At 48.8% G+C, this 9,669-nt stretch overlaps 6 non-coding genes across 6 annotated transcripts; 1 reads left to right on the forward strand and 5 right to left on the reverse strand.

The window, feature by feature from the left end:
* Positions 1-2,279: 2,279 nt before the first annotated feature.
* On the reverse strand, positions 2,280-2,387 carry LOC121134087. The gene has a single exon (XR_005871115.1). It is a non-coding gene; the product is annotated as a U6 spliceosomal RNA (small nuclear RNA).
* A 332-nt stretch (positions 2,388-2,719) lies between these two features.
* Trnaa-ugc lies at positions 2,720-2,791 on the reverse strand. The gene has a single exon. It is a non-coding gene; the product is annotated as a tRNA-Ala (tRNA).
* A 1,402-nt stretch (positions 2,792-4,193) lies between these two features.
* Trnad-guc lies at positions 4,194-4,265 on the reverse strand. The gene has a single exon. It is a non-coding gene; the product is annotated as a tRNA-Asp (tRNA).
* A 388-nt stretch (positions 4,266-4,653) lies between these two features.
* On the reverse strand, positions 4,654-4,726 carry Trnaf-gaa. Its single transcript has one exon. It is a non-coding gene; the product is annotated as a tRNA-Phe (tRNA).
* A 1,943-nt stretch (positions 4,727-6,669) lies between these two features.
* On the reverse strand, positions 6,670-6,741 carry Trnad-guc. The gene has a single exon. It is a non-coding gene; the product is annotated as a tRNA-Asp (tRNA).
* Positions 6,742-7,009: 268 nt separating this feature from the next.
* Positions 7,010-7,081, forward strand: Trnaa-ugc. The gene has a single exon. It is a non-coding gene; the product is annotated as a tRNA-Ala (tRNA).
* Positions 7,082-9,669: the final 2,588 nt, after the last annotated feature.

The raw sequence follows: 9,669 nt of genomic DNA on the forward strand, positions 1-9,669 counted from the left end.
ATGGTATCCAGATGGACATGCAGCGAACACCTGCATATAAAAATACTTTAAAAATAATAAAATCTAGTCCGGTGGTGGGTGGCACACGCCTTTAATCCCAGCACTCGGGAGGCAGAGGCAGGCGGATCTCTGTGAGTTCGAGGCCAGCCTGGTCTATAAAGTGAGTTCCAGGGCAACCACATGGTGGCTCATGACCACTTTGAATGAGATCTGATGCCCTCTGCTGGCATGCAGGCAGAAGGCTGTATACACAATAAATAAATAAATAAAATATTAAAAAAAAAATAAAGTGAGTTCCAGGTCAGCCTCCAAAGCGACAGAGAAACCCTGTTTTTAAAGAGACATCCCATGTCCTCCTTTATGTGGGAGTATCAGCTCCCAACTTTTATATCTGCATATGAATTATGACTAAGAAACTAGGGGTACAGAGGGAGGGAAAACAGGGCTTTTGGAAGAGGGGGCAGGGCAATGGAACGCATGAGACAAGGGGATGGGAAGGAAAGTTGGGTGTGTAGTGCACATCTTTAACCCAGCACTGGAGAGACAGAGGCAAGAGAATCTCCAGGACAGCTAGGGCTACATAAAGAGACCCTGTCTCAGGAAGGAAAGAAAGAAAAAAGGAAGGAAGGAAGAAAGAAGGAAAGGAAGGAAGGAAGAGAGGAAGAGAGGAAGGGGACAGTGGGGCAGAAGGGTTTAGGCAGGCATGGAATCTGGGAGAATATTATATTTTTTCTTCTGGCTCAGCAAATTAAGAGCATTTACTGCTATTGGAGAGGACCCAGGTTTGGTTCCCAGCACCCACATGAGAAGAATAAGGAGAGCCAAGGAAATCAATTTCTTATTCTCTCTGTCTTTTGTTTTTTCTTTTTTTTTGAGACAGGGTTTCTCTGTGGCTTTGGAGGCTGTCCTGGAACTAGCTCTTGTAGACCAGGCTGGCCTCGAACTCATAGAGATCCACCTGCCTCTGCCTCCCAAGTGCTGGGATTAAAGGCATGAGCCACTACTACCTGGCTCTCTCCATTTTTTTAAAAAAGAAAACAAGTTGGCAGTGTTGATTCATGTCTTTTTATCTGAGCACTTGAGAGGCAGAGGCAGGTGAATCTCTGTGTGTTCAAGACTAGCCTAGCCTACATAGTGAGTTCCAAGTCAGCTAGAGCTACCATGTAAAAATCCTGTTTCACAACAACAGCCAGTCGACAGTCCAACATTGATGGAGAAGCGGATTGAGGAGCTCTGGAGAATTGATGGCTGCTAGGAAGGGACGGTCCCTGGTCGGTTGACCATAATCCAGTGAATGGCCCCACCCATGGTACATGGGGAGCACAAATTGGACTTAGTGAGTTACACATATATTGGGGGGTCATGAATTTGGGAGGAGGACATGGGGACAGGATGTTCCTGGAGGAATTGGAGGGGTGAATATGATCTATCTATATTGTATGGGGCTGCAGAGATGGCTCAGTGGTTAAGAGCACTGGCTGCTCTTCCAGAGGACCCAGGTCCAGTTCCCAGCACCCACATGACTGTTCTCAACTATCTGTAACTCTGGTTCCAAGGGACCTGACACTCCACACACATGGTACACAGAAACATGCAGACAAAAACCCACATACATAAAAAAGAAAGTAAAAATTTAAAAATAAAATTAAGGGCCAGGCGGTGTTGGTACACACCTTTAACCCCAGAGGCAGGAGGATCTCTGGGCGTTCGAGACCAGTCTGGTCTACAAGAGTTGGTTCCAGGATAGCCTCCAAATCCACAGAGAAACCCTGCCTGGAAACCTGCTCTTCCCCCGCCCCTCCCCCCAAAAAAAGCCAGGCATGATGGCCCAAACTGTTAACCCCAGCCTTGAGGAGGCAGAGGCGGGTGATTTTTGTGAGTTCAAGGCTCAGCCTGGTCTATGTTGTCGGTGCCAGGACTCCCAGAGTCACTTAATGAGACCCTGTCTCAAAAAGTAAAAATATAGAAACAAAGGCCTCGTTTCATCTAGATCTGATTTCTGTTTTTATTTTCTTTAGTTTTTATTTATGGTTTATGTTTCTTTGTTTGCGTTTAGCATTTTAGAGGAGTCCAGTCACATGTCAGGGATATGATGATGACAGTGAGGTTGTTACTGCTGTGCATCTGTAGAACATACGGGGCTCTTATGTATTTGGAGACAGGGTTTCTCTGCGTAGCCCTTGCTGTCGTGGAATTTACTCTTATAGACCAGGTTGGCTTCGAACTCAGAGATCCACCCGCCTCCCAAGTGCTGGGATTAAAGTGCATTTTTTGTTGTTGTTGTTATGGGACGCTTCACAAATTTGTGTGTCGTCCTTGCACAGGGGCCATGCTAATCTCTGTACCGTTTCAATTTTAGTATATGTGTGTACTATCGAGGCCAGCACTGAAGTGCACCTTTAATTGAATGGTAAGACACTGTGCATCTCTAAGGAAGAAAAGCCCCCGGGGGTCAGTGTCACAGAGTCACCACATGCAAAATCCCCTGGTGGTCCTCCCTGTGGCTTTGCAATCTTCATACCCGCACGGTCCTTACTTTTCCCTCCTGCCTGCTCTCTTAAGATCCCCGTAGCGACGAATTTAAAATTTTTTACGAGCAGGATAAGAACGAATGTAAAATTCTCAGTTCCAAGAGGCTACTGCTATGGTGGGCTTTACAAGAATATCTTTTCTGGCTCAAAGACCCAGAGATAGGAATAGAAAGGAAGAATAAAAGAAGTGGAGATGCCGGGGATCGAACCCGGGGCCTCATACATGCAAAGCATGCGCTCTACCACTGAGCTACATCCCCCCCACGGTTCTTCTAGATCTTGGAAGATCCCTGCTATACTCTATGAATGGCGGTTTGGGTAGTTTTGAATTGTTTTTTTTTTCCCCTCTTTCTTCCTCTAAATTAAATTTACGTGTATTTATTTAAGAGGGATTTAAGGCCTTAGTAAAATTAATTGTCTTATAGTTCCCAAACAAATGTATTTGTTATTGCGTAGGTATAGGTTAAATTTTTACCTGATTCAGAGAACAAACAGAAAGCGAAATGAAATAAGTCCTCTATAAATAAGGACTTGACACCAGTGTTCTTCACCCAGTATTATCTGCTTCCTCACCCCTGAGATGCTTTCCAAACTCGATCACTGAGTTTATAAAACTTCCTGAAGCCCTTCCTCTCTATCTCCCCCTCCCTCCGCCTGCCCTCCTCCTGGAAGAATTTTCTGGATTTGAAAAATGGCCTAACACTTTCAGACTCCACAATTAGGACTCAAATTTGGAGCAAGGTCTCAGACTCTGCAATGTCTCCGTGAACAGTGCCGGGGGTGGGGTGTAGGACGGGGCTTGTTGTTTGACTGGGAGCCAGGAGGAGAGGCCACAAGCCCAACCCTGCTTGCTGGAACAGTCAACACCGTCTACAGGCTGGAGGAAAATGAGACGTGGCCGCAGTCGCTGGTGTGGACTGCGGCAAAGGGCTGCTGCGTTCTCATCGCCATCCCCCTGCCCCGTGTGTGAAGCTCCACATCATCCTGCCCCTGGGTCTCAGGGGGTTGGAGGCTGCGCTGCTCACCGGGGATAGAGCAATCGGCCTGGCCCTTCCTCCTCTGGGTCTGAGGCCCTGGGAGAGGACCCGGCAGATGAAAGGGAGAGCGGCTTTGAACAAGGCTCAAGCGAGAGCAAGCCGAGGTTGCCCCTCTCCCTCCACGCAGGGATCTGCACTCGCTGCTCCCTCAGCGTGGAATGATTTCCCCAGTTCTGGTGATTGGCTCCTTTTTACTGACCACCCAACCCTCTCTAGCTAAGGGCCCCACAAAGGAACAAATGAACGGAAGGATGGTGACATTTCGGGAAGATGTACAACTGTACGGGGACAAGAAAACGTCCCAAATTCCCGGACATCAGAAGGCTATCTGTGACAGGGGCTGGAGTAGGAAGGGGACGCAGTGTGGGTCGCAGAGTGAGCCGGGTCAAGGCTTCCATCTTGTGACGCGGGTACCAGGGACACCCAGGGAGTGCTGGGTGAGGACAGTGTCTTTCTTGCGAATTGCTACTCGGGCTGAGCTCGTTTGCAAGGGGATGGAGCACATCAGTAAGGATCGTGCTCATTCTTCTGCGACGGGGTGAAATATGCCCGTGGGAATTGAGTTTAAACAGGCTGGAAGACAATGGAAAACACGAAAGAATTTGTTAAAAAGAAATCTGCCGATCTCCCCGTCGGGGAATCGAACCCCGGTCTCCCGCGTGACAGGCGGGGATACTCACCACTATACTAACGAGGAAGAGGGCTAAGCACTGGCTTGGCAAGAAGCTCCTTTAAGATTCTTCGCATTCCGCGACACTGACTCATAAAAATGAAAAGTAAATCCGATTTGACTGAATCTCACTTTTGAAATGTACATTCCCTACTTGAGTTTTTATTTTTCCACCTGAATTCAGACCGCAGACCTTAATAAACAGGCGCCAAGCGTACACCAGCCGACTTCAATAAACATCACAGTACACGCTTCGGCATACGCTTTAGGAAACACTTCGATTCACTCCAAAACAGGAGCATCTGGGAAATTTCCAGAGCCTTTGGCTTCGGTGCACGATGCTCGGGACTCCCGTGAGGAAAACAAAACCATCCCATTAATTGGAAGGGAGTGCAAAAAGAAAAAAACGGAGAGCTGCCGAAACCCGGGATCGAACCAGGGACCTTTAGATCTTCAGTCTAACGCTCTCCCAACTGAGCTATTTCGGCGGCTGTTACTGCCGTGTTCTTTTCTCCTCTCCTTGTTGTTGCGAAACCTTTGCGTCCTTGGTTTTTCTGAGATCTGTTGCCCGGAAATCCACACTACTCAGATCTTATCTCTTGGTGACTCGCGTGCTCTGGTCCCCGCGCGCCCCCTTAGGCCACTATTTACAAGGGTCCTTCAGGGAACGCCTCCATCCCAGGACTTTACTGTGAACTTTGAGTTTATTTACCATTTTCCCTGTGTATTAGCTGGAAGGACACACCTACGCTGGCCTCAGCCGTGGCGGAAGACCCCAGTACAGGCAACGCTTAGTAGGTGCTTACTAAATGTTTGTTGAGCGAGTAACAAACGCACGGCTAAGCCTTTCTTGGCTTAGAGTTCTGCTCCTCCTGTTCCCCTCTTGGAGCAGTAGGGGAGCCACCTCTGAATGCAGGCTGCTGCCAGGGGTAACAGACGCTGGCTGAGCGAGTAATGACTCCTGGGCAGGGCGGCACTTGTCCCGGATCCGAGCGTGCTCTACATTCCTGTGCACACCTGCTCGGGCTCGAAGCTCGGGGAAACGGAACAGGTGGGGACGGGAATGGGCCCTGCCTGCTTCCTTCCCTTCGGTGAGCAGAAAGGCGAGGGCTTGTATGAGCGACCAAGGGAGGACGTGAGGTCTCTGAGGTGGGCAGTGAGAGGCAGGAGGAGGGATTAGATGGTCGGCAAGCTCCCTGCGGACACGGGGCTTCCCTGGCTCCTGAGAGCATGGCATGGGCAGGTGGCCACATTCAGGAAAGGTGGGGATTGGTGTGTGCGGTCCAACCTGGAGCTGTGGTGTCTGGGCCACGCCTGCAGAAGCGGGCCTAGAAAGGGACATTGAGGGGGACCAGAGGAGGGAAGAAAGGGACCAGGGGAGAGGAAAGGAATCTTGATCTGGGATTGGGCGGGGGGGGGATTCAGGTGTCACCTATGGGGATGCTTTCGAAGAAACAGGAGGTCTTGCTTCCTTCTGGAATCCTACTCCCGCCTCATTCCCACCTCATATGGTAGGTAAACACTGCACTCAGATATTTTATTTATTTATTTATTTATTTATTTATTTATTTATTTATTTATTTATTTATGGTTTTTCGAGACAGGGATTCCTGTGTAGCTTTGGAGCCTGTAGAGCAGGCTGGCCTCGAACCCACAAAAATACACCTGCCTCTGCCTCCCGAGTGCTGGGATTAAAGGCGTGCGCCACCACCTCCCAGCAACCTTTAAAATTTTTAATTTGAGACCGTTTCATTAAATTGCCCAGGATTGTTTTGACCTCACTTATTAGTTCAGGCTGACTTGTTTCCAAGCATCCACAAGGTGGCTCACAACTATCAACTCCAGTTTCAGGGGATCTGACCCCTCTACTGTACCAAGAGCAGACACCTCTAGAGTGCACAAATATACATTTGGGCAAAACAAATAAAGTAAAATAATCAAATCTAAAAAATAATCAGTTTGGATACATAAAGTCTTGTCTCAAAAAAAAAAAACAAAGAAACGGGAGTGGAGGAGATGAAGTTCTGTAAGCTAAGCATGGGGAGGCTGAGGCAGAATTGCTCCTTGAGTCCAAGGCCTGCCTGGGTTATGGGCCAAGGAGGAATTAAAAAAACAAAAATCTGGTGAGAAGTGGGTACCTGCTTTAGGTTTCTCAGAGAGTTTTTGTAAATAAATAAATAAACAAACCGATCTTCACGACGAAAATGGAGTAAGATGGGAAAGAAAACTGGGAGACTTCTTTGGAGAGGGACACCCTCTTACTGTTTAAACGGATGGCCAGAGACTGGACCACGTTATGCAAACACATTCACGGCACCCTACGTGAATTCAGGGATTCCCTGTAAAATCCGCCAAAGTAGGAAAGAGAGGCCTATGTTTTTACTCAGATCCTCCAAGGTGAATTTCTAAAATGCAAAATCCTCCATGCGGCCTCCCCGTCGGGGAATCGAACCCCGGTCTCCCGCGTGACAGGCGGGGATACTCACCACTATACTAACGAGGATGAACCATGCTAGCTACTTTCCAGATACATCCTTATAGGCAGCTACACGCAGCGGCTGTCATCCAGTTCCTTATTTTCTGTGTTCTTTCTCTCTCTCCTGCTTTTTCTTTCTCTCCTGTTCGTTTTCTCGTCTGTGTTTCTTTACGCCTCCTTCTCTTCTTTCTGACATCTCAACCTATGACGCCCACATCATGAACAAAAACCGAAGACGTCACAACAGCGTGTATTCGATAATCATCACTATTTCGGAAAACCTTACTTCCAGCAAGGGGATGTAGCTCAGTGGTAGAGCGCATGCTTTGCATGTATGAGGCCCCGGGTTCAATCCCCGGCATCTCCACTTTTGAAATTTTTTTTTCTTTTAACCCTTTCAGTAAATCTAGTCAGAAAGCAACACTAGAGACTCAGACCTCCTTTCCCACTGCGCGGAGAGCCCGCGCCCCAGAAAGGCCCCTACAGGGCAGACTGACTGTGCGGATGGCGGGAATCGCATTTGTAAATCAACTCCTGTGGTTACTGGTGAATGGAGGAGGGAAACATGAGTTTCTATAACCGGCGGCTCCTGAGCGCCTATAGTCGTGTAATGTGCATCCATCGTCCAAACAGATCGTCAAGCAGCCCAGTAACCTTGCCAAGACCATGCAAGGAGTCTCAGCCTTTTTGAGCTCAAGTTCCAACTCGAGGCTAATCCCAGGGATGTTTTATGAGGACGCACAGAACTGCGGGCACATCCACGAGATCCGCATGACCCGGAGCCCACGCGGGCACTTTCCCTGAGCGCAGAGCGGAATCTTTGAGATGAAAGAGCCAGAAAGCTGCCCGGTGTCTGGACTTTAGTGAATGGGGCAGAACCAGGTGGAACTGAGGTTTGGAAGCCCCGGAAGGCTGGAAGAAAGGGAATTGGCTCTATCATCAGTGTTTCAAAGGCTCCTTCTGGCGGCCACGTGTAGTTTTGCAAGCTGGCGCTGGAGGCGCAGTGGGGAATGTTCTAGCCGATGCTGTAGGCAGCTAGGTAACATTGCCTAACTCGGGGGCCCCGTGCTTTGTTTAGTCATTCCCCTTAGGTTTGTTCTGCCACTCTGAAGCTTGTCACTACCGTGTAGCACACATAAGGCCCCCGACTTTCTGCCCTTTACTTCGAGAGCAAGGATGCTTACACGCAGGAGCGCCAGTGGGCTGGCAAACGTCTACTTAAACATATTTGAAGTCTGGGGTCTAGCTCGGTTTGTAGAGTGCTTACCTCAAATGTAGCACTGCTTAAGCCAGGCATGGTGGTGCATGCCAGCACCCAGGCGTTTGAGGCTAACCTGGGCTGAGACACTTTCTCATTTGCACACGTGGAGGTGCTCCTGGTCGTCTCTGCTTACCACTCTCGGTGATTGATTGCCTTGATCTTTTAAATTCTTTATCCTCACCAAGGATGAGGTTACAGGTGTGAACCACTCCAATCTGGCTTGTGTGGCACTGGGGTTGGCACCCTGAGCCACAACACCAGCCCTTGGTGCTTTAACTTCTAAGTGCGTTGGGGACGATTGTTTTACTGCCTATTGAGAGACTGAGCATCTCCTGTTACCAAGGTAGGCCTCTACAACCACTAGAATTCTGATCACTGGAGCAAGGTTGGGGAAAGATAGTTTTATTCACAGATGCTAGGCATGGAGATAGGAGGTCCAGGTGTCCTAGCTGCTTCTCCAACATTCCTGGATAAAGCAGGGCGGTTTAAGGGATGACTTCAGTGAAGAAACCAGTAGACCAGGAGTTAGTCCCCAAGCTCAAGGAAAATGGTACTAATGCACAATGTTCCCTTATCACCTGCAGGTATAAGGTCATCAAGTGTAGTGGCACACACCCTCTGTCCTAGCTCTTGGGAGGTGGAGGCAGGATTATGAGCTCAAGGCCAGCCTGGTCTACACCAGATCCTGCTTCAAGAAAGTAGGAGCCAGGCATTGGTGGCCCACGCCTTTAATCCCAGCACTCGGGAGGCAGAGGCAGGCAGATATCTGTGAGTTCAAGGCCAGCCTGGACTACCAAGCAAGTTCCAGGACAGCCTCCAAAGCCACAGAGAAACCCTGTCTCGAAAAACCAACAACAACAACAAAAAAAAGAAGTAGGAAACAAGGGCCTTCAAGATGGCTCACTGGATAAAGGAAATTGCCACCAAGACTGACAACTGACTCAAGTTCAATTCCCAGGACTTGGGAGGCAGGGGCAGTCATTTTCTAGGAATCTGGGGTCAGCCTGACCTATATATATATATACACACACACACACAGCTGTAGGCCAGTAAGGGCAACAAAGTAAGACCCTGTCTCAAAACCAAAACTTAGACTCCTCCCGCCTCTTTACAAAAATTACACAGGGTTTCACAGGGTAATTTCCGTCTGTTTTGGTAATGTCCCCTCTTCCATAGCCCTCTCCTCCCATTAGTCCCCTTAGCACCCCAGTTTTGCTTTCACATGACCCGTAGGGCCCCCAAATAAGAGAAAAGACTCCCCTTCTTATATAAGCCACGTTTTCTTTACCCATTCCTTGCCTTGATGGGAACCCGGCTGGTAGTGCAGCTTAGTGTCTGTGGCGTGTTGTCTTGGAGTCCTCTGGTAAATACCAGTAGCATTGCTGGGTCTTAAGGTAGATCTTTCTATAGTTCTGAGGTGCCTCCATATTGATTTCCACAGTGATGGGACTGGTTTCCATTCCCAGTATTGGTGTACAAGAACTTTGGCTGGCCTAGACCATGCTGGAACTCAATAGATCCACCTTCCTCTCTCTGCTTCCCAGTGCTGGGATTGAAGGTGTGCACTACCACACCCCGTTCATTTGCTATTCTCATGTACAAAGCCATTTGACAGGGGTGAAATCTCATGTAACTCCCCTGGAGCTGGAGCTACAGATGGTTGTGAGCAGTCGTGTGGGAGCTGACAACCAAAC

Source organism: Mesocricetus auratus, unplaced genomic scaffold (assembly GCF_017639785.1).
Source record: "Mesocricetus auratus isolate SY011 unplaced genomic scaffold, BCM_Maur_2.0 Super-Scaffold_100025, whole genome shotgun sequence".
NCBI lineage: Eukaryota > Metazoa > Chordata > Mammalia > Rodentia > Cricetidae > Mesocricetus > Mesocricetus auratus.